This window comes from Gracilinanus agilis, chromosome 2 (assembly GCF_016433145.1).
Source record: "Gracilinanus agilis isolate LMUSP501 chromosome 2, AgileGrace, whole genome shotgun sequence".
Taxonomy (NCBI): domain Eukaryota; kingdom Metazoa; phylum Chordata; class Mammalia; order Didelphimorphia; family Didelphidae; genus Gracilinanus; species Gracilinanus agilis.
Genome location: NC_058131.1, coordinates 499,278,712 through 499,302,046, shown reverse-complemented (window position 1 = coordinate 499,302,046; position 23,335 = coordinate 499,278,712). Strand labels below are relative to the sequence as shown.

The 23,335-nt window shown below is 36.8% G+C and overlaps 1 pseudogene; it reads right to left on the bottom strand.

Moving 5' to 3' along the window:
* Window positions 1–3,068: 3,068 nt before the first annotated feature.
* LOC123236637 lies at window positions 3,069–4,902 on the bottom strand (annotated as a pseudogene).
* Window positions 4,903–23,335: the final 18,433 nt, after the last annotated feature.

The following is a 23,335-nucleotide window of genomic DNA, read 5'->3' as shown; positions in this document are numbered from 1 at the left end:
GCAGTGGGTTTTGGGAAGTATGCCCCCCCAAATCATTCTAATGAGCAGATAGGATTCGTGACAATTGCAGAAGGGTAAATGGGGCCTTTATAGCTAATTGAGAAAAAGACAGGGGCATTGTTCTATGTGGTGTAATAAGGGGATAAAGCAGGTGGATGGGGTTTGTGGGTCCCTAAGTCAGTAGGTAGAAAAGAAGGGTGCAATAGTGGAGGTAGTAAATTGAGGTGGTAGCAGAGATGTAAGGGAATGGCTAAGTTTAGGGAAATATAGGACGATAAAGTATAATGAGCAGCAAGGGAAGAGGATGAGGTAGTTGGGCAGGCAGCTGCAACAGGGAGACATAGACTGGGTACACAGGCTTGAGACAGAGGACACTGAAGGGAAACAGGCTGAACCCTTCAGGTAGGAAGGGCACTTCTACAGACAAAAGGTTAGGGCCAGCCAGAAATGGTTTGAAACTAACTAGAGGGCTTTCTAGTCAATTTCTCAGGTTCACAAAGGAAGGGTCCCAAGTCTCTTCCCTGTCTGTGAAATAGAAGGGCTTATTCAGAGGAAGTATAGAAATCACCACTTCCTCCAAGATGGATGCCTCCAACTCCCCTCAGGACCCAGAGAGAAACTATTCCTTTCTTTCCTTATCCCTCTTTTATCATTCAACCAATGATTTAGCAAAAGATTTGATTAAATGACAACAGTGTTTATCGAGTTTCAGGGTTGATTATAAAGGACAGAGGGATACAAGGTTTCTCTAACAACCACCTAGGGAGAAGCTTCAGGTGGGGGAGGGACACAGGAATGGGAGACTGAGAAAGGGCCTGCCCTCACTCAGTCCTGGGAGGTTTTGTTGCCTTTAGTGTTGGGGAAGCTACACGCAATGAATCAGGAGATAATTTGTATCAAGGGTAAGCTTTACTTGACCATGGGGGAAAACTAAGTCTTCAGAGTTTGATTGCTACCACCCAAATCCATCCTTCTCCCAAAACCCACAGGAAATTAGGAAAGGAAATGGTGATTGGAATAGGGAAGGTCAGGGAGATCCAGAGGAATTAGCTAAGCTACAAATCTCAAGAGAAAAGGTACAGAATCAAGGCCAGGTTTCAGCCCCAAGACTGAGCTCAGTTGACCCTTCTGCTCTAATTGAGCCTCCAGGATCAACTGCCTCTAGTCAGGGCTCTAAACCCTTCTTAACTGCCAGAAATTCTGTAGTTTGCCTTTTGCAGGGTTGTTTGCACCTTTTGCACTACAGTGGTCAGCTCAAAAAATGTCCAGGGGTGTACAAATGAACTCAGAATTTACAGAAAATTGAAACAATGGTCCTCTTTACTCACCAGCACCTGGGTGTGATTCACTGTCTGTGTATATTATATTTTTCTTTATCTTGTTCTTCCTTTTTTCCTCTCCCAAATCTCCAAGCAGGTCCTTAAACCATGGGAGTTTTCAATTTCTAAGGTGAATCAGAGTTTAGACATGGCTAAGGTGTTTTAGGCAGAAACAAGTTTTATAATATTTTAGGAAGGAGTTAATGGGATTTTTGGGGGGAATTTCATGGCAATCTTTTGAGCTGTCAATTTCCACCACAATTTAGCTTCTAACTTCTTTAAACCTTTGAAATTCTGATTGAACATTCTGTCAGGGGTATTAAGGAATCACTCAAAGGAAAAGGGGAAAGGGGGAAATTTTTTTTTTTTTTTTGCCTCATTTGAAAAGGGTGCTAATTAGGACAATTAAAAGTTTATGTAAAAAGCTGCATGGGGGAAGGGGGTTTCTCTATACTCTTTATTAGGAGAGATTGGTACTTCAATTCCTCTCCTGAAGGGCCCCAACTTTCTATTTCTATCTATTGGGAAGTTTCCAATCAAATTTTTTGCTATTACTACTAATCAATCACTATATTGAGAATAACGTTATCATTATTAATTTCACACAATCTGATGCTCACACATGCTCACATACTGTTAATATTACTATCATTTTGCTTCAATAGTGGAATGTAGAGAAGTATTTGATTGTACAAATCTGACTGTAGAAGAGATTTGGTGTTTAATTTTGTGAAAGCAGATAAGGAATACTATCTATCTGGTCTTAGCTTAAAAAACAAAAACAAGGGTGCTTCTACTCAGAATGCTGGCCGAATTGACAATGCTGACAAATTTTTCTTTTACCATGGGAATATTTTCAGAGGCTTTTCCTTCCTTTAGGTAATTCATTTGAAAGCTGTCCATGAAAGCCTTCTCTTGGCTTACTTTTCTTGTTTTGTGAATTTAAGGAAGGTCCATAGTACTTTAATCTGACCATTAAAGCAGAATTCACTTTAAGGGCTACTTTAGAGACTGGTTGGATAGGAACATTAAAAACTGTAAAGGAATTTAGAGATTATCAAATCTATTTTTGGAGAGAGTCATTTAGTAGATTAAAAAAACCAGGCTAATGCTAATAACAGTATGTTCATTGACAGCTTCCAGTCTATAAAGCAAGTAAAACAACATTGATAAGAACCTAGATCTCTTAGATCCCTATGTAGTCCATATTCAGTAGATTGTACTAATCCATCATTATCCAAATGATATAGTGCTAAAGGAATCTTTATACTTAATTTATGAAAGGAAGGAATAAATACAATTGGAACATAACTGCACTTTAATTTCAACAACAATGTGTACAAATCATTACAATGCTTCTTTCCAGAATGTGGAGGGGAGAAGTTAAAAAAATTACTTGGGTTAACCAGGATATGAATAAATGGAAATATCCTGTGGTTGGTATAGAGGTAATTTTTTTTTTCTGAATTCTGAATTTTAAATACCTTAGTCTATGGGAAAGATAACTGGAGTTTAAAGGGGAGGGGAAGCTACTAGGAAAGGGGAAAGGCACACTATCTGATCCCTTCTCCAAGAGACAGGAGGTAGCAGGAACTCTTGGGGAAATTTCTGTTACTATTGCCTCTCTCCTTTCTGGAATCTCATTTGCAATTGACACTTCTTCATCCATGCACCAAAACTGTAGCCCTCTGTTGTCACAACCAAATGGAGAGCCAAGAGGAGAGGAGAGGAGATGGGGCAACAAGTATCTCATTCCCTGACAGGCTGGATCTGAGGAGGGTCCAAGGTTTTGGAGGTCTGGCTCATCATAAAGGGGTTGAGATTCTTGAAAAAGTTGGTCAGGGGTCCAATGGACATGTTTTCAAGAAGAATTTTGTGGTGATCCAGTGCTCAGGCCCCTTTGAAGCTCACTTTGTAGCCCAAGCAGGTCATGACCAGCTTTCTAGAATTTTCTGCAGAGACTGGGCACTCTCCTCTAGAGGCACATCCCCTTTCCTGCTCAGGAAACTGTGGGCTTGCAGGACCTCCTTGATGTGTTTGTTCTTCCAGAGCCTTCAGCACTATGTTACTCATATGCTTACAATAAGTTTGCATGCATATAGAGCAAAGTAATTACCTGTAGTTGGTTCGAGACCCAGTGCTCCATCCCCTGTGTTTGAGGGTGGGAGATGGGCTCCTAACCAGCTGTTTGGAGAAACCACCTCCTGCCACCATAGGACCTCCCCAAGGAATCTAGCCTCACTTGCCTGCTGGGCTGCAAACTTTATGGGGTGGGAGCAGGGGATGGAGGGAGTTGAGTTAGCCTTTGGGGGTGGGGTCACCTCCAGACTGACTGAAAGTAGGGAAGGAAGGAAGAAAGTGGAGATCTTTTAGGGCATGGGGGCAGGTGAGGTGGCTGGAATGGGGTAGCCCCTAGTCCAATCAGGGGAGGGAACAAAGGAGTTGAGAGACCTGAGGACTCCACTCAGTGGAGGGAGTAAACTCAGAAGGGCAGGAAGGCTTGGTGGAGAGGGAAAAGGGAGCAACTATGTGGGGAATAACCCCACATGCCCACAGATATGTCTCTGCTGTGCCATCTTTGGCACACATGTCATAGGTTTTCCACCACAACTCTAGAGTATTCAGCTTCCCAGACTGGGTGAAAATCGTGAAGATTTGGTGCCTCATGACAGAAATAAAAAGGAACAGGAGCAAAGAGGTAGTTAGATGGAGAGAAGAAGCAGCATGCTCACATTGATAAAAGTCACCAGCCCAGACACCATGACCATAGCATTGATCAGAGCTAACTGAAGCCTGGAAATCAATGTCTTCATCCCTGGAAAAAAAAGTCCAGGCTGTCCAGAAGTTCATCCTTGAAACTCTTGAGCACCAGGGAGTCCTGTTTGGTGCTCAATGTTCTCACCACCAAATAAAAATAGGGCTGTTCTGGCAGCTTCCTGAAGAAGCCCAGGTACTCCCATGTACTAGGTGAAATAATCCCCTTGTGCTGACCCAGGGCCCAGAACCACATCAAAGTATACTCTTTCAGGTTGACCTTCACCTTGACTACCTTACTCTTATGCCTCAGGGACAGGGAAAACACCACCACTTCCTCTGAAAGAAGGGAATATGGCTTGGTCTAACTGGGGCTCCAGAGCTCTGAGCAGTTCCTGTTCTTTGTCCTGAAACTGGTGATCAGCCAGCAGAGGTTGGTGGAGAATGTCAGGATTCTTGCAGATAGGGTAGTACAGTGTTTGCATCTGGGTTAGCATGTGCTTATACTTGTGCACAGTGTAGAATTCAGTGTAGAATTGAAAAGTGAACTCAGGGAAAGCAGATCCTTCAAAGGGACTTGAGTGAAATTCCTGTGAGAGACCCTACAATTGGTCCTTGCTCAAAGAAATATAACACTCCTGGTACAACTGGATTCAGTTCGGAGGCCCTGTCAGATTCTGCACTTTCTTATACTTTATCTTTGTAGCCATAGAGGAAATAAAGGGAGAAGCAGTATAGAAAGTGAGGGGTTTATTAGTGCCCTGATCCAGTTCCAGTTACAGAACACAAAGACCAATCAGGCCACTCAGAACATGATGAGTTCCACCATGTTCCATGACCTTGGCTGACCATTGGGTTGCTTTTCCTAGCCATTACAATGCTTTCGTTAAGTCATAAAGGGGAAAGTGCTTTCAATGATACCTAGATGCTTCCTGCATCACCAGACATATTTGTATGTTTATGTATTCATATATGCACATATGCACATGTGATACTATGTGACTTTAAATCATAGGTACCATGATTAGTGAGTATTTTAGATCACAGGTGCCCTGAAGATACCAAAAGAGATATGGTTAGTTAGCAATAATTTCTTAAGTACTATTATAATATGACACAACATAAGACTATAAGATGGCTTGAGTGTAAAAACTGATGTAAATATCAAAGACAAATATCTCCTGAAAACACGGTAGACAAAGAGAGGGATAATATATACAAGTCTGATCCTGTTACCCAAAAGAAAAGAAAAAATTATAAAAGAATGAAGGTACAGAACTTCTGTACTCATGCTTAGGATTGGCCCATTGTACATAAAGAACTGTGTCTTTAGAAGGAGAGAGGGTGTAAATGACTGATTTGTAATCTTTATCATGGAGGACTTAATATTGATTAGTAGTAGCTTTCCCAGGGTTTCTTTGTTGGTGTTTCTCTATATCATATAGTCCTATAAGAAGTCTATTTCTACTACTTATTCCCCTGCAACTTCAGGTAAATTGTTTAACCTTCTTGAGCTTCAGTTTCCTTATCTGTAAAAGAGGGGATTGGATTAGATGGCCGCTAAGTTAACTTTCAGAGTGTAATGATTAAAAATGATAAAGGCTGATATTATAAGGGAAAATAGTATTTTAATTGCCATGGCCATGTTGGTAAAATATATATGACTGCGCCTGACTATATTTAAAAATGCTGCCCATCTGTATCTCCACCCATCTTCCTACTCTCGCATGCCAGAGAACCCACTCAGGTAGCAAAAAAGAGACTGTCTCCAGCCCGCCCTCTGAATTTAAACTGCCCTATACATTGGTTCCCGTTCACTGACGTCATCCTGTCAGAAAACCGGAAACTCATTGGATCATGGAAAACGTAGTCTCAAAGTCCCCCACATGTCCACAGGAAGTTTGTCAAACACTACATATCTTGAGGCTCAATATTTCCAAATAGAACCCCAAGTGATTTTAACTAACACAAGAGCCAGATCTAGTTCAAAGTCTCAGGCACTAGGCTATGCTCAAACACAGAAAAAACAAAAAATATGATTCTAACAGAGTGACAGTGATAATTCTGGGAGCATCTTTCCCTTTCCTCTTAACCAGTGGCAGCCAGTCTGTATAGGGAGCTGGATTTGGAGTCGGGGAGACCTAAATTCAAATCTGGCCTCAGGAACTTGCTAGTTCTATAAAGTTGGGCAAATAAGTTAATTTCTGACTTTTTCAGTTTCCTAATCAGTAAAATAGAGATGATAATTGGACCTAAATCCCAATGTTATTATGAGGATCGGATGAGTTAATATTTAGAAAATGCTTTGTAAACCTAAAGCTCTCTACATATGCTATCTTCTAAATGCTAACTATGACTATGCAAAGAGCCTGGGAAGCAGATACCATGCAACCAAATGCCTAGTTCTTTCCTGGGGTAATTTTTTGAAAGGGAAATGAGATTCTCTATACAATTCAGATTTTTGGAAGTAATCCTTATTTCCCTTACTATCATCTCAGTACTAATACCTAACATCAAAGAGCCAGGCAAATGCACACTAAAGATAGGTGGGTGATAAGAGATAGGTGCCCGAGATAGCAAGATATAATGACCATTCCTGAGCTGTCATTTGGCTCCCAACTGATGCTGTCTCAATAGCCAGCAGGTTCAATTTGAGGTCAAATTGAAAAATAGACTTAGCCTCTCACTAGGTCTTCCTTATGAATCCTCAGCTATTGTTTCACTATGCTATTTCTCTGTTGTAAAATTCTCAAGGACTACCTATTTCTTATTAAGTGAATCAATATCATTTAACAAGTAAAATGAAACATAATTGTGTCATAGGAAATTTAAAAAATTAAGAATTCAGAGAAATTTGGAAAGACTCACAGAAATTGATGCAAAGATAAATGAACAGAAGCAAGAAATTGTATACTATATGAAGGATAACAATATTAAACAATTCAGAACTGTGAGTTGAATAGAAGCAGTTAGAATATGAAGTAGGTAAGAGCACAGGACTATTACCAATAAGACCTGAGTTTAAAACCTTCCTCCCATGCTTATTAGATGTGTGATTCCAGATTAGTCAATAACCTTTATCTACTTTAATTCCTTCTTCTGTTAAATGGGAGTGCTAATAGCACCTACTATCCAAAATTTTTGTGAGGATTAAAAGAAAATGTATATGTACAGCACTTTACAAATATTAATGTCTTATATATAATGACTAGCTATTGTTTATTATTATCTTTTTATTATTGTCTTTACTTAATCATGATATTTGAAGGCTCATGAGGAATCTTACTTCCTGCCATTCATAAAAGATGGTGGACGAGAGATGTGGAATTAGGAATTTTATGCACATTAACTATATTGATTTGTTTTGCTTGTATAATCAGTTTTTTTGGCTTCTTTCACAGAAGTACAGCCAAATTGGGTAGCATGAGAGGCAGAGCTAGAGTACCTACTACCAAAATAGAAGAAAGTTTTTTTTTTTTCCCCTAAATTTTCTCCACTTGCAATAGCCTTGGCCATGTTCTGGTAGAAATTCTACATAGTGTCAAAGCCTACAAACCAAAAGAGATGGGAAAAAAGAGGAAGATACAGTAGGAAAGAGGATGTCATAGAGATAATCCATTTTGCTGAGCCATCTGGAGAAGTAGGGCCCATACTGAAGAACCAGAGTGACCCTCAGCTACTATGGATCCCACTTCCTCATACCTATTTCACCTTTCAAACTTTTGTAGTTGTAAATACTAAAGAGAATAAACTTAAAGGGCTAAATTAAAATTTAGAGAAATGCTTTTTCTTTTCCTTTTCTCTCTCCTTAAAGAGGTAGAACTCAATTTCAGTGTTAACTAAGGTGAAGTAGAGTGTTGGGAAAAAGGAGGCCTCTGGAAGAGGGATGGGGTAGAAAAATTAGAGGACAGAAAGAGAGAAAGTAAATAAAGGTTGAGGAATAAAGATTGTGTTTGGAGAGAAGGAATGGATAGAAATAGAATTTTTTTCTAAATGATTCTTTAAATTCTTATATTTATTATACAAGTATTTTACATGTATAAACATACTAAAGTTAGGACCAAATTTCAATATCTTTTAAATGTAACAGCTGATTTCCATTGCTCAGCTCCTATTCATCTTGCACACAGGAATCACATTTTACTATACATATTTCCTTCAAGGATGGTTCCCATGGATGATACATGAAGAACATTAATGGAGAGTGGCAGAGATGAGAAAAGAATAAGTCAAAATCATCAATATGTAGCCACATAATCTCTTAAGAATCCTTATTCCAGTCCCATTACTCTAAATTAGTTGATTCCTTGAGCAAGGCTACATCTCTCCCTGAGAACATTAGAGGTATCCCTGAGGAGTCAGGGAAAGGTCATTCTCATTATAATACCAACTGTTTAAATACCCACTAATATGCTTTTCCATGTAGATTATTCATTTAGTATAATCTAGGAAGATTTTCTAAAGTTGTACAGTAAGAACAACTGACCCATTAAACAATACAAAGTCCAGGAAAAAAGTGAGCTCAATCTTGCATAACACTTATGACAAGAGGTCACTCAGAGTTCCTGGTTGCTAAGATTCCTTTTTCCCATTCATGGAGTACTCAAGAAGTTCTCTTAGGACATAGTATCATTTTTTTTGATGTTTTCCTTGTGAAGCTGTGAACCTATGTGAATTCCTTTGCTCCTGATTCACTCTGCTTTCAGTTGATCTGGGGATTTCCCAAAAAACTGATGAGAGTTTCATGTCTGATATTCTTTAAAATCTAATCTTGAAAGGTCTCCTTCAAGCAAAAGGTAACAGAAGAGGAAAGGGAAGAAGGACCAAGCCAAAGCTATAGTTGAGATCTTTACTTCCCCTAGGACCTCACTAGAATATGAGCCCAGGATGTGATTTGGTCTTTCTTTCTTCTATGCTTTTGTTCATTCAGTTCCCAATACTTAGAATGCCCTCTCTCTCTTTACCTTTTATATACCTATCTATCTCTGAAAACCTGACTGAAATAAACTGAAACTAAAATATTTTTTCTCCAGAAAGCTCTGCTTCTCACCTCTACCTATTAATTTCATTAGAATTTTCTTCCCTTCTGAATTTCACGTTCAGCAATGTTAATGTTTACTGAAATTATTCATGTGTATGTGATTTGTGTGTGTGTGTGTGTGTGTGTGTATGCATGTGTGCTTGTGCTATTCTGTTACTAGACAATGGCCTAGGAGTCAGCTACGTGGCACAATGGATACAGTGTTGGCTCCAGAATGAGAAAGACCTAAGTTTAAACCTGGCCTCAGACTCTGACTAGCTGTGTGAACATGGGTTAGTCACTTTATCTCTGTTTGCCTTAGTCCACTGGAAAAGGAAATGAACCCCATAGGTACATGTTAAATGTTTGTTGTATTGATTTGAATTGAATCTTGTTCATTTCAGGACCCCAAACCCTATGTCCATATAGCTTTCTCCCATTGCTAGCTTTCTTCATCATAACATTCCATGCAGATCAAGTATTTTGGGTAGCTTCCCACTTTTTCTCTCACCTAAGTTAAACCTGTCTTTTGTGTTCCCTTGAAAAACTGTTTTCAGTGAATTATATTAAGTTATCATACTATTTGTTCAAGTTAATGCAGTCCCATTTTAACAGGGACTTCCTGGTGATCTTACCCTTACTAGAAGGCTTAGTTTCAATGGTTAGAATTGCACACAGCACAGATGACTGGTAATGAAAATATTAGAAGTCTCATTTGGATAAAATGCTTCTTGTATCCCTAAAATCACAAAACATAGAACACACTCAGAGAACTTGCACTAGTTGATATGATAGCCTTCTTCAAATTTCTGTAGTATCTATGGCAGGGGTCGACAACGTATGGCTCTCAAGTCATATCTGGCTCGTTTGAGGGCCAGATATGGCTCTTTCTGCAGGAGCCATAAAGTCAATTTTTTTTCAGGCGCTGTTACAGGAGTGTGCACTGTTACAGGAGCGCACACTGCGAGCACTGTACGGCTCTCACAAAATTACATTTTAAAAAATGTGGCGTTTATGGCTCTCACAGCCAAAAAGGTTGCCGACCCCTGATCTATGGGAACCAGTTTAATGGAGTGGGGGAAAAAAAACACTTCATTTGTAGTTAGGGAATTGGGACTAGAATTCTGGCTGCCTTTTGTTTAAGCTAGGGCATTGAGGTCTTGAAGTGATTCACAAATACATATTCCTATCACATGCTCAGAACAAGCCTAGAAAATAGATTCTTTCTCCATTTCACAAATGCAGAAACTGAGGCAGAAAGAAGTTAAGTGATTTAATTTACCCAGAGTAACAGCAAATGAAGTATTTGAGGGTGGATGTGAACTCAGGTCTTCTTAACTCCAAGTTCAACTTTCTATTCACTGTACTACCTACCTTTTTATTACTTATATAACTTTGAGCAAATAACTTCTTCTCCCTGAGCCTCAGTTTCATCATCTGTTAAATGAAAGTACTTTTCATAAGTCACAGAATCTCACAATTAGAACTACTATAATATGTGGTTCAGTTGCACAATGCCTAGTTTAATTTCACTAAATTGAATGACAACAATAAATCTGTGGGTGAATAAGTTTTTAAAGGAACTTTTATAGTAAGCCCAAGTGACATTGAAAATTTGTGACATTGAAAGAGGAATTACCATAGGAAGTAATAGGAAGTCTGAGAATGGAATGATTCCTAGAAGGAAAGAATGAAGCAATCAATTTGAGAGGTTAAGTGTAACTCCTTGTATAGTTGTTATGTAATTAGAATCTTGTACCCCTGGATATCTTCCAGAATCCTTTTCCATTTGTTCTCACATTGCATACTTACATTGTATTAATAAAGTTGTGTGGAACTTCATCTCTCTCTCTCTCTCTGCCCTTTGATAAAGCCATACCATTGTTGGGTTTGTACCCCAAAGAGATCATAGATAAACAGACTTGTACGAAAATATTTATAGCTGTGCTTTTTGTGGTGGCAAAATACTGGAAAAGGAGGGCATGTCCTTCAATTGGGGAATGGCTGAACAAATTGTGGTATATGCTGGTGATGGAATACTATTGTGCTCAAAGAAATAATAAACTGGAGGAGTTCCAGGTGAACTGGAAAGACCTCCAGGAATTGATGCAGAGTGATAGGAGCAGAGCCAGAAGAACACTGTACACAGAGACTAATATACTATGGTAAAATGGAATGTAATGGACTTCTGTACCAGCAGCAATGCAATGACACAGGACAGCTCTGAGGGATGTATGGAAAGGAATGCTACCCACATTCAGAGGAAGAACTGCAGGAGAGGAAACATATAAGAAAAACAACTGCTTGAACGCATGGGTTGGGGTGGACATGATTGGGGATGTAGACTTGAAACTACCACACTAATGCAACTAACAACAATTCAGAAATAGGTTTTGATCAACAACACATGATAAAATCAGTGGAAATGTGCCTCGGCTAGGGGGGGGGGGGCGGGGGGTGAAGGAGGAAAGTAGGAGCATGAATCATGTAACCATGTTAAAAACAAATATTAATAAATGTTAAATAAATAAATAAATAAATAAATAAAATAAAAATCCTAGAGAATTAACTAGGAAGCTTGTAGAAATAATCAACAACTTTAGCAAAGTTGCAGAATACAAAATAAATGCACATAAATCATCAACATTTCTATATATTTCCAACACATTAGACCAGCAAGAGGTAGAAAGAGAAACACCATTTAAAATCACCCTAGACAATATAAAATACTTAGGAATCTATCTACCAAAACAAACACAGCAATTATACGAAAACAACTACAAAACACTTTACAAACAAATAAAACTGGATCTCAACTATTGGAAAGCCATTAATTGCTCATGGGTAGGATGAACTAACATAATAAAAATGACCATTCTACCCAAATTAATTTACCTATTTAGTGCCATACCTATCAAACTACCAAAAAACTTCTTTACTGAATTAGAAAAAACTATAACAAATTTCATTTAGAATAACAAAAGATCAAGAATATCAAGGGAAATAATGAAAAAAATGTGAAGGAAGGGGGCCTAGCAGTACCAGATATTAAACTGTACTATAAAGCAGAGGTCATCAAAAGGGTATGGTACTAGCTAAGAGACAGAAGGAAGTATCAGTGGAATAGAGTTGGGGTTAATGACATCAGCAAGACAGTGTATGATAAACCCAAAGAGCCCAACTTTTGGGACATGAATCCACTATTTGACAAAAACTGCTGGAAAATTTGGAAAACAATATGGGAGAGATTAGGTTTAGATCAACATCTCACACCCTACACCAAGATAAATTCAGAATGGGTGAATGACCTGAATATAAAGAGGGAAACTATAAATAAGTTAAATGAACACAAAATAGTACACCTGTCAGATCTTTGGGAAAGGAAAGATTTTAAAACCAAGCAAGAGTTAGAGAAAATGACAAAATGTAAATGAAATGCTTTTGATTATATTAAACTAAAAAGCTTTTGTACAAACAAAAACAATGTAGTCAAAATCAGAAGGGAAACAACAAATTGGGAAAAAATCTTTATAATGAAAAACTCTGACAGGGGTCTAATTAATCAAATATACAAGGAATTAAATCAATTGTATAAAAAATCAAGCCATTCCCCAACTGATAAATGGGCAAGAGACATGAATAGGCAATTTTCAGGTAAAGAAATCAAAAGTATCAATAAGCACATGAGAAAGTGTTCTAAATCTCTAATAATTAGAGAAATGCAAATCAAAACAACTCTGAGGTATCACCTTACACCTAGCAGATTGGCTAAAATGAAAGAAGGGGAGAGTAATGAATGCTGGAGGGGATGTGGCAAAATTGGGACATTGATGCATTGCTGGTAGAGTTGTGAACTGAACCAAACATTCTGGCTGGCAATTTGGAGCTATGCTCAAAGGGCTATAAAAGAATGCCTGCCCTTTGATCCAGCCATACCATTGTTGGGTTGTACCCAAAAGAGATCATAAATAAACAGACTTGTACGAAAATATTTATAGCTGTGCTTTTTGTGGTGGCAAAGAACTGGAAAAGGAAGGTATGTCCTTCAATTGGGGAATGGCTGAACAAATTGTGGTATATGCTGGTGATGGAATACTATTGTGCTCAAAGGAATAATAAACTGGAGGAATTCCATGTGAACTGGAAAGACCTCCTGGAACTGATACAGAGTGAAAAGAGAAGAGCCAGAAGAACATTGTACACAGAGACTGATATACTATGGTAAAATCGAATGTAATGGACTTTTGTACTAGCAGCAATGCAATGACACAGGACAGTTCTGAGGGATTTATGGTAAAGAACGCTACCCACATTCAGAGGAAGGACTTCAGGAGAGGAAACATATAAGAAAAACAATTGCTTGAACTCATGGGTTGAGGAGGACATGATTGGGGATGTAGACTCAAAACTACCACACCAATGCAACCAACAACAATTTGGTAATAGGTCTTAATCAATGACATATGTTAAAACTAGTGGAAATGTGCATTGGCCATGGGTGGGGGGAGAACGGAGGGTGAAGGGGAAAGTAGGAGCATGAATCATGTAACCATGTTAAAAATGAATATTAATAAATGTTTAAAAAAATTAAGTCTACAAGTAACCATCTTGAATCCTTATGTACAGTTTAGTGATCCATGTTGGATTCAGTTTGGCAATTCTCTGAGACTCATAAATTATAGAGAATGTGCTAATGTAATGTAATTATAGAGAATTTCCTTATCTGGCATTCCCTGCAACAATGAAATCCCAAATCTGATTTCTCTTCTGCCTTCCCTCCTCTCCTACTCCCAACTTTAATATGCTTATTTTGATCAAATAACATGTTATCATTTTAATTCATGCTTTTTGCAACACTTTCCTTTAATCTTAAAAATAAAAATTTCAAAAGAGGGATAGAAGGTTTTAGAAAAAAGCTTTTATTATTCAAATTATTAAGCATCAAGGACTAGTTATGAGAGACAAAGTCAACAGCAGAGGTTGAACACTGGGATCTCATGTAACTGGGTATTTCACAAAATTATGCTTCTTTTTAGAAATGAAGATAAGTGATCAAACAATAATAGCAACTAAGACAAACATTAACTGTAAATAAGAACAACCACAGCAAAAATCACTACAATCAATGAATAAAACCACCATTTAGAACCATCAAAAATGTCAATGCATATACATTAGAAGGTTTCCTTTGCGGCCTGGGGGAAAGAACATTGTATTAAATTATAAATTCTCTTATTGATCTTGTATGTCTTCATCATTAGCAAAGTGCTTGAGTAGAGTGGGTTTTTAACAAAATTGGTTTGAATAAATGTTTGCTTATGAACGAATTGAAGTAATTTATGAGTAAGCCTCTAGTGAATGGTTATTGACAGTTTCAACAATCAGGTTCATTAATAATGATCAAGCTAGAATATTTCCACTGAATGGATATTACCTGAGACACTAGATCATTTTAGTTTTGCAACAGCAGCAATTGTTCACCTCAGAATTTATGCTTATTTAATGGATTGTAGAAAAGGGATACTGACATTTACAGTGACTGAATTAAAATTATTCTGAGCACATGAGTTTTTCTATCTCAGATTCTTCTCTCATATTTTTTATGCCAGTGTATCCACTCTCTTTCATAAATATGAGACCAATGGGGAAACAATGTGACCAAAGTTTCTTGGTGTCCATTATTTCTGCATTTGATTTAATATTGAAGTACTGGTGATGTTAGTGTTTATTTTACTTTATAATTCATTGAGCGGCTATGTTTAAGATCTAAATGTGTCATAATAGTGAGTGGTTATTTTGTGCAGATGGTGGCAATTCGGGGACATAAGTGAGTGAAGTATATGCTTTACTTCAAAATACATAAGGGATTTAAACAAATGTGAGAAAAATCATGATAAAATAAGAAATATACATATTAATTTTCCTTTTTCATTTCCTTCTATATTTTAAATGGTTTTGCAACATATTTTAACTTAATGTTCATCTTTCCTTAAAAATGTTAAATATACTGAATTAAAAGCAGTTATCTAACTGCAAATTATATTCCTGAAAAATGTGCTATCAGTCAAAATGATGAAATTTGAAACTGACCTTCTATAAAACATACCCTTTCTCCTCCACCATGAACTTCATTCTAGGCTTCTGTCTATATATTTTGTTTATATCCTTGTTAATTAATTGTTCATCAGTGTAAGTGCAATAGATACAGTACAGTAACAAAATGGAATACATAACTGAGAGGGAAGCAAAAAGGAAAATTTGGAATAAAAGGTTGTTGAGTGACAGTAAAGGTTGCTTCATTCTGTACATATCTTTGTTGCTATCATCTCTTGTCCTCTTGAGAGCCCAGGAACTTGCATCCACCTTGGGAGCAGCTGCCTTAGCTGAGGAGAACCCCAACTAACTCAAAGCCAGGGTCTGAAGGAGTGAACCCCAGAGTTTAGAGGCACCAGGCCCTGAAGGCAGGACCTCAAATCTCGCTGCCTATAAAAGAAGAAAGTTGGGAACCCCAGGAATGCAGAGCGGATGTCTATTCTATCTAGGACTATTGAAGTAGGGTTGAAGTAGGAAAGAAAGAGTAAGGAAAAAGCTTACATTGGTTTGAAGGACTGGGGTCCCATCACCTGTGGTCAGTCTCAGGACAGTGGTGTCCTTGGTTGTTTCCACAGGGGAAGGCAGGCTGTTTACTTGCTGTTGCAGTGGCAGAACATCCAGGGCTCTGGTTGGAGCACCTGAGGTCAATCACAGCCAAGGGTATGAATGGGGTACCTGGGATTATATCATATTATAGACTTCAAAAACTTTGATAAGTACCTATCATCTATGAAAAAAAGCGAATGAAAAATAAAATCCTGAAACCTGAGATAATATACCCAAACACCATAGGAACCCTGGGGCTCCAGAAAAAATCCAATAATTAAGTCTATTGGCCTGGCAGCTAAATTTCTTTTAAGTTAAAAAAACAACAAGCAAGCAAAGGAGAAAGAACTCAACTATTGATACTTGTTATGGAAACAGAGAGAATTCATCTCAAACTCAGAGGCCTGTTAAGTAAAAACACTTACTTCCAAAACAAAAAAGAAATACAATAAATGGCTACAAACTAAAAAAAAATTCTGTAAAAACTTTAAAAAGATCTCAAAAACCAAATGAGAGAGGTTGAGGAAAAAAGAAAAAAATAGGAGCAATGCAAAAAAATTAAGAAAATTATGAAATAATGATCACCAAAAATGGAAAAAGTGATTGATTAACTCATGGGAGAAAATAATTTATTAAGAACTAGAACTGGACAAGAGGAAGCTAATGATTTCCTAAGACAACAAGAAATAATAAAGTTAAAATCAAAAGAATGAAATAACAGAAGAGAATATGAAATATCACAAAAACAACTGACCTATATTCTAGGTCAAGGAGAGACAGTATAGGAACATCTGGACTCCCAGAAAGTTATGATAAAAAAGAGAGTTTAGACACCATTCTTCAAGAAATGATCAAAGAAAACCGCTTAGAAATTCTGGAGTCACTAGGTAAAATAGAAATTGAAAGAATTCACTGATTACCACCTCAAAACAATCCAAAGATGAAAGTGCACAGCAACATTATTGCTACGTTCCATAGTTCCAGGGTTAAGGAAAAAATAATACAAGCAACAAAATAAAAAAACAAAACAATAAATACTGTGGAGCTATAATAAGCATAATACAGGACTTAGCAGCTGCAACATTAAAAGAATCAAGATATAGAACACAATATTTCATAAAGTAAAAGTTTACAACCAAGAATGACATGCCAAGCAAACCTGAACATAATGATATAAGGTAAAAATAGATATTTAATAAACTAAAAGAGTTTCAAATATTCCTAGAGAAAAACTCAGAAGTTAGCACAAAATTTTGTTTATAAGAAACACATAAAGATAATAATTAAAGATTAATCATGACAAATTGGGAAAAAATCTTTATAACAAAAAACTCTGACAGGGGTCTAATTACTCAAATATATAAGGAGTTAAACCAACTGTATAAAAAATCAAGCCATTCCCCAATTGATAAATGGGCAAGGGACATGAATAGGCAATTTTCAGGTAAAGAAATCAAAAGTATCAATAAGCACATGAGAAAGTGTTCTAAATCTCTAATAATTAGAGAAATGCAAATAAAAAAACTCTGAGGTACCACTTCACACCTAGCAGATTGGCTAAAATGATAGAAGGGGAGAGTAATGAATGTTGGAGGGGATGTGGCAAAACTGGGACATTAATGCATTGCTGGTGGAGTTGTGAACTGATCCAACCATTCTGGATGGCATTTTGGAATCATGCTCAAAGGGCTATAAAAGAATGCCTGCCCTTTGATCCAGCCATACCATTGCTGGGTTTGTACCCCAAAGAGATCATAGATAAACGAACTATTATGAAAATATTTATAGCTGTGCTTTTTGTGGTGGCAAAAAAACTGGAAAAGGAAGGTATGTCCTTCAATTGGGGAATGGCTGAACAAATTGTGGTATATGTTGGTGATGGAATACTATTGTGCTCAAAGGAATAATAAACTGGAGGAATTCCATGTGAACTGGAATGACCTCCAGGAATTGATGCAGAGTGAAAGGAGCAGAGCCAGAAGAACACTGTATATAGAGACTGATACACTGTGGTAAAACCAAATGTAATGGACTTCTGTACTGGCAGTAATGCAATGACTCAGGACAATTTTGAAGGATTTATGGAAAGGAATGCTACCTACATTCAGAGGAAAAACTACAGGAGTGGAAACACAGAAGAAAAACAACCACTTGGACACATGGGTTGATGCTGACATGGTTGGGGATGTAGACCCGAAATGACCACACCAAAGCAACTATCAATAATATGTAACCAAGTCTTGATTAATCACACATGTTAAAACCAGTGGAAATGCGTGTTGGATATGGGGGGGGGGGGTGAAGGGAAGTGAAGGGGAAAGTAAAAACAAGAATCATGTAACCATGGAAAATGTTTCTAAAAAAATAAAATATTTTTAAAAAAAGATTAATCGTGTGACCCCAAAAGTCAAATTGGTTGATCCTTGTAAGGGGAAGTGTCATCTATGGCCCCTGGGAATGGCATCATTATCTGGGTACTTTGAAAGTATGGGCATGTACAGAAGACTTAAGACTCATGTAAATGCAATGGAGTAAGCTCAGATCTGGAAATGGTAGGGTGGAATGATTATCTTATATGGAGGAGGAATGAATGGAGGAACAGCCATGGAAAAGGGGAGGAGAGAGTGGAGGGCTCCTAGTACTAGACCCAACTCTCATCAGATATAGGATTAAGGCAGAACAACATCCACAATTAGAGGAATCAAAAGAATGAAAGGTGGATTAACAAAAAATGAGGCCATGGAAATAAGAAAAGGGAGGGATACCTAGAAAGGAGTATATATTAAGAAGTAGAACAATAAGGGGAGAGGATAAAAGAGGTCCTCCGGACAAGATAGAGGAGGGATTTTTAGACTCAAACTCATATCAAGTGCAGGAGATAAGGAAGGAATTTTTGGGAAAGTGGAGAGAATTAGATGTAGAAGGGAAGAGGAAAGAAGGGAGGGAACTTTGGTAAGATGGACCAATTTTGAAGTAAGAAGGCAAAAGAATAAAGGAGGATTTTTGGTTAGGGATTAAATTGGAGAGCCCATTGGTCAAAGAAAATTGGAAATCTGAGGAGGAGGGATATAGCAGAAAGAAAGAAACAAGGAGGCAAACAGCAAGGAGGAACAGAATAGATGGAAATGCACAGCTAGGAACTATGACTTTGAGCTTAGTGGGATGAATTCTTCCACTGAAAGAAAATGGATAGCAGAAAGGATCAAAAATCAGGCCCTGACAATGTATTGTTTACAAGAAACCACTGAAAGTGAGAGTCATACTGCATGACTTACCTCTGTAATGAAAGAAGGGAGATACTTTCCTCAATGGTATTCCAAAGCTAAGGCATGTCACAATTACATGCCATTGAAGGCTTTTTGGGGTGTGGAGTGGGGTGGGTAGGGGTAGGGATTATTTGTTGTTATTCTTTAGATTTAAATTTGTCTTCATTGTGCATATTTTTCTTAGTACTGCTTACTTCATCCTACTTCATTTCTTATATTCTTCCCATAGTCTTCTAAATTCCTCATGTTATTTCTTATCAAACAATAATATTTAAGCACATCACATACCATAATTTCTTTATCCATTTCCTAATTGGTGTGTATTTATTTTTTCAGTTGTTTGCTCCCATAAAAGTGTTTACGATAAAAGTAATTCAGATTTTGTCATATGTGTGACATTTATTTCTGTTTTTGACACAACTTTATAGATGCACATGTAAGCAGCTTTGTGATATGGTAGATAGAACTTTGTACATAGAGTTAATTTCAAATTAAGCATTAACCAGTCATAGTCATTATAAATCAAGACAAGTGAATTTACTTCTGGCTTAGATTCATTATTTTAAAAATGGATCAGATATTAATAGCACCTATTTCCTGGGTGGTGTCAGAATAAAATTAGTTGTTAATTATAAAGTGCTTTGCAAACTATATAAGTCCTAGTTAGGATGATAATGATGATGATGATGATGATGATGATGATGATAATGATGATGATGATGATGATCATGGTGATGATCATGGTGATGATCAAGATGATGCAAAGCAATAGGGTTTGGGGGACAAAGGTTATGGATATTTTTAACAAAAAACGTTTTATCATCCTTCCAAATTGCTTTCCAAAATGGTCACAGGAGTTCCCATCTCCACTACCAATCAGTTAATGAGCCTATCTTACCATCATCCCTCCAAAATTGACTTTTGCTCTGTTATCTTTTTCACTTTTCTCAGCATTGGGTGAAACCTCACAGATTTTTTAAAATTTTCATTTCTCTTATTATTAATATTATGGAGAATCTTTCATATACTTGTTAATACCCTGCAATTCATCTTTAACTGTTCTTATCCTGTGGCTACTTTCCTATTGTGAAATTATTTTTGGACTTATATATTTGTGTTGATTACTTATATACCTTTGCTATGTTACCCTTAGAAATATTTATTGAAAAGTTCATTTTTTCTCATATCATTTCTTTGTTATAATAGCTGGAAAGAAGTATTTCCAATTTCATATTATCAAAATGATCTAATTTATATCTTGTGATCTCCTCTTTCTATTGTTCTAGGGTTTCCTCCTAGAGTTGTAAAATATGCCTCCATTATTTTATGCTTTGACATTGTTATGTTTAAAGTGCAAATATAAGTTTTAAATGAACCTATTGTAAGATATAATGTAAAATACCTAATTTCTTATCTAATTGAAACTTTGTAATCTTTTGTTTCCAGTTTACTCAGCCCTATTTTGTTGAACTAAAATATTTCTGATTCTTGCTCATCTAATCTTTTTCATTGACCTCTTTATTATTTTCCACTGAGTATTGAATTGTTTTGTTGAATATACTTTATAATATGATTTGAAGTACAGAAATTTTGTTTCTTCCTCACACTTCTTTTTAAGCAGTTCTCTCCAGAGTCTAGAAATATGTCAAATAATAATGAAACATTGGGGTATATTTGCTTTATTTATTGGGAAAGGTCCTTAGTGCTTTTTTATTGTAAGACCCAACTTCATCATGCTGGGGTCCTCTGGCTGGGGACGGGTCCTTCATGCTGGGATCCTTAGAGGGGTTTTCCATGCTGGGGTCTTCAGAGCTAACTCTGGAGAAATTAAAGAACACCAGTAGAGTTTCTATTTCCTCTTAGGAATGTAAACTATAAGGTTTTACCCTCTTGCTAGCTTAGTACTTCTGTCATTTTCCAATTCCCTTCCTATTGACTTCTTTTTCTTTTCTTTTTTTAGAGGAAAAAAAGAAGTATTGGCTATTTTTGTGGGGTAGTGTGGTATATAGATTGCCATTACAATAGAGGACTGATCAGGACCCTTACAGATGGCCCCTAATACTTACATATGGCAGCCAGGTTGCTTATAGATATGCTATGCTTGATTTAGGGTAAAGAACTTTATGAATTTCAGTTTTATGATGTTATTTCAAGAAATTTTTAAAAATATCTTATTTCTGTCTTTTTATTTGCTGTGCATTCTGCTTTAATAACTCTCTAACTGGTACATAATTCTCTCCCCCACCCTTTTCCACATAAGTTTTAGGTTGGAGAGACTTTCAGAAAGCAGCTATTTTGTAAATTTGTTAATTACATCTAAGGAAATGACCTTAAAGTGACATTCATTTAATTTGTCTTTCATCAATTAACAATGACCCAATTCATTTGGTATGATCAGTCAAATAATTGAATGCCCATTTTTAGAAAAATATCCTGTTATAAACTAGAATGAGGGAAGAACAAAAAGAATAAGCATAAATCTTAGTTCATATCTTCAAAGAGTTTGTGTTATGGTTGGAAGATAAGAAATATATTCATGAAAAGATTGATAATAGTTTTGGACCCTTGCTGAGAAGACTGTAGTGAGGATTCTATTATCTTCACAACATGGATCCTGGGATTATTGCTCAGGGATTATGGAATCTGCTGTATTTAGGAAAGCTGAAGTGTAATTGCAAATGTCCTAAATAAAGGCCATATGTTGTGAAGGGTTAAAATTTTGGGGTAGGAGTTGATACAAGTACAGAGAGCAGGTTGGTAAAACACAAGCATTTGGTTTATTTTGAGGTAAATTCATATAGGAAAATAGGAGTGAGGAAAGGAGATGATAGATCTTAAATCTTATACTATGCCTAAAATTCAAACCTTATACTAAAATTTCTAAGAAACCCTAAATCTAACTGCCTTCTTGGGCAGGATCTTATTGCCTGACAAAACAGTCCTACCTTACCTACACTACTCCTATCTAGAAATAGATCTAATCTGAAGCCAATCAATGAACATTAATCACTAACACCTCCTTAAAGTAGTTCTTCCTCAAATGTAAATAGTGTAACTGCCTGTCACAGAGACACACAGACACAGATTCTAGCTCCCTCCTAATTCTGAGGAAAAAACCCTAAGAGCCAGTCTCCTTCTCCCTCAAAGTTATGAGGAGAAATAGCCCAAATATGAAGTCCTTCCTCCCCCTAATAAATTCTGCTCTTAAAGATACAGAGTGAGATTAAGCAACCTCCTTATAACAATATATAAGTATTATCTTCCCAAACAACATCCTAGCATATTTTGGACTAATTATTTCATTTATTTTTTTATTCCCAAAGCCTAGCACATCATAGATGACTAATAAATAATTATTGATTATTGATTTCAGTTTTACAACTGTCTACTAAATGAAATTCTCAAATATTTTGATAGTCACATCTATAGTATGGCATATAAGGGCATGAAGTCCACAATCTGACCATTACTTTTCCAGTCTACTTTGCTCCATAATTATATTCCAAGTTCTCATTAAATGTAGAGTTATCCCTAAAGGCATTTTCTGAGCCCTCCTCTCTTTTTCTGTAAATGCTCTCAATAGCTCCCACTGGTTAAATTGCTATTTCTATATAGACTATTCCCAAATTGTTATATCTATCCTAAAACACATTCCTGAAATCCAGTCCTCCATTACCAACTACCTATTACACATTTCCACCTGAATGTCCTATAAACATTTCAAAATCAAAATGCCCAGCCACCACTTCTTACCTATCAGAGTGGTTAACATGACAAAAATGAATGATGGATAAATATTGAAAGGGATATGGAAAAATTGGGACACTAACAACTGTTAGTAGAGCTGTGAAATGATACATTCATCCTGGGGAGCAATCTGGTACCATGCCCAAATGGTCATCAAACTGTGTATACTCTTTTATGCATCAATACCAGTACTAGGTCTATATCTCAACAAGATTAAAAATAAGGGAAAAGAACCTACCTAAAGAAAAATATTTATAGTTGCTGCTCTTTTTATGGTAGCAAAGAATTAGCAATTAAAGGGGTGTCCATCAATTAGGAAACAGCTGAACAAATTACAGTATATGATTATAATGGGATACTATTGTGCCATAAGAAATGATGAACAAGATGATCACAAAAAAACTTAGAAAAACTGATATTAACTGATGCTAAGTAAGGTGAGCAGAACCAGGAGGAATGATGTCCACAGTAAAAATAATAATGTATGATGATTAACTTGAAAGACATAACTATTATCAATAGGTCAAGGATCCAGTACAACTCCAAGAACTCATAGGGGAAAAAAGGATGTCTATTGCCATAGAGTGAAT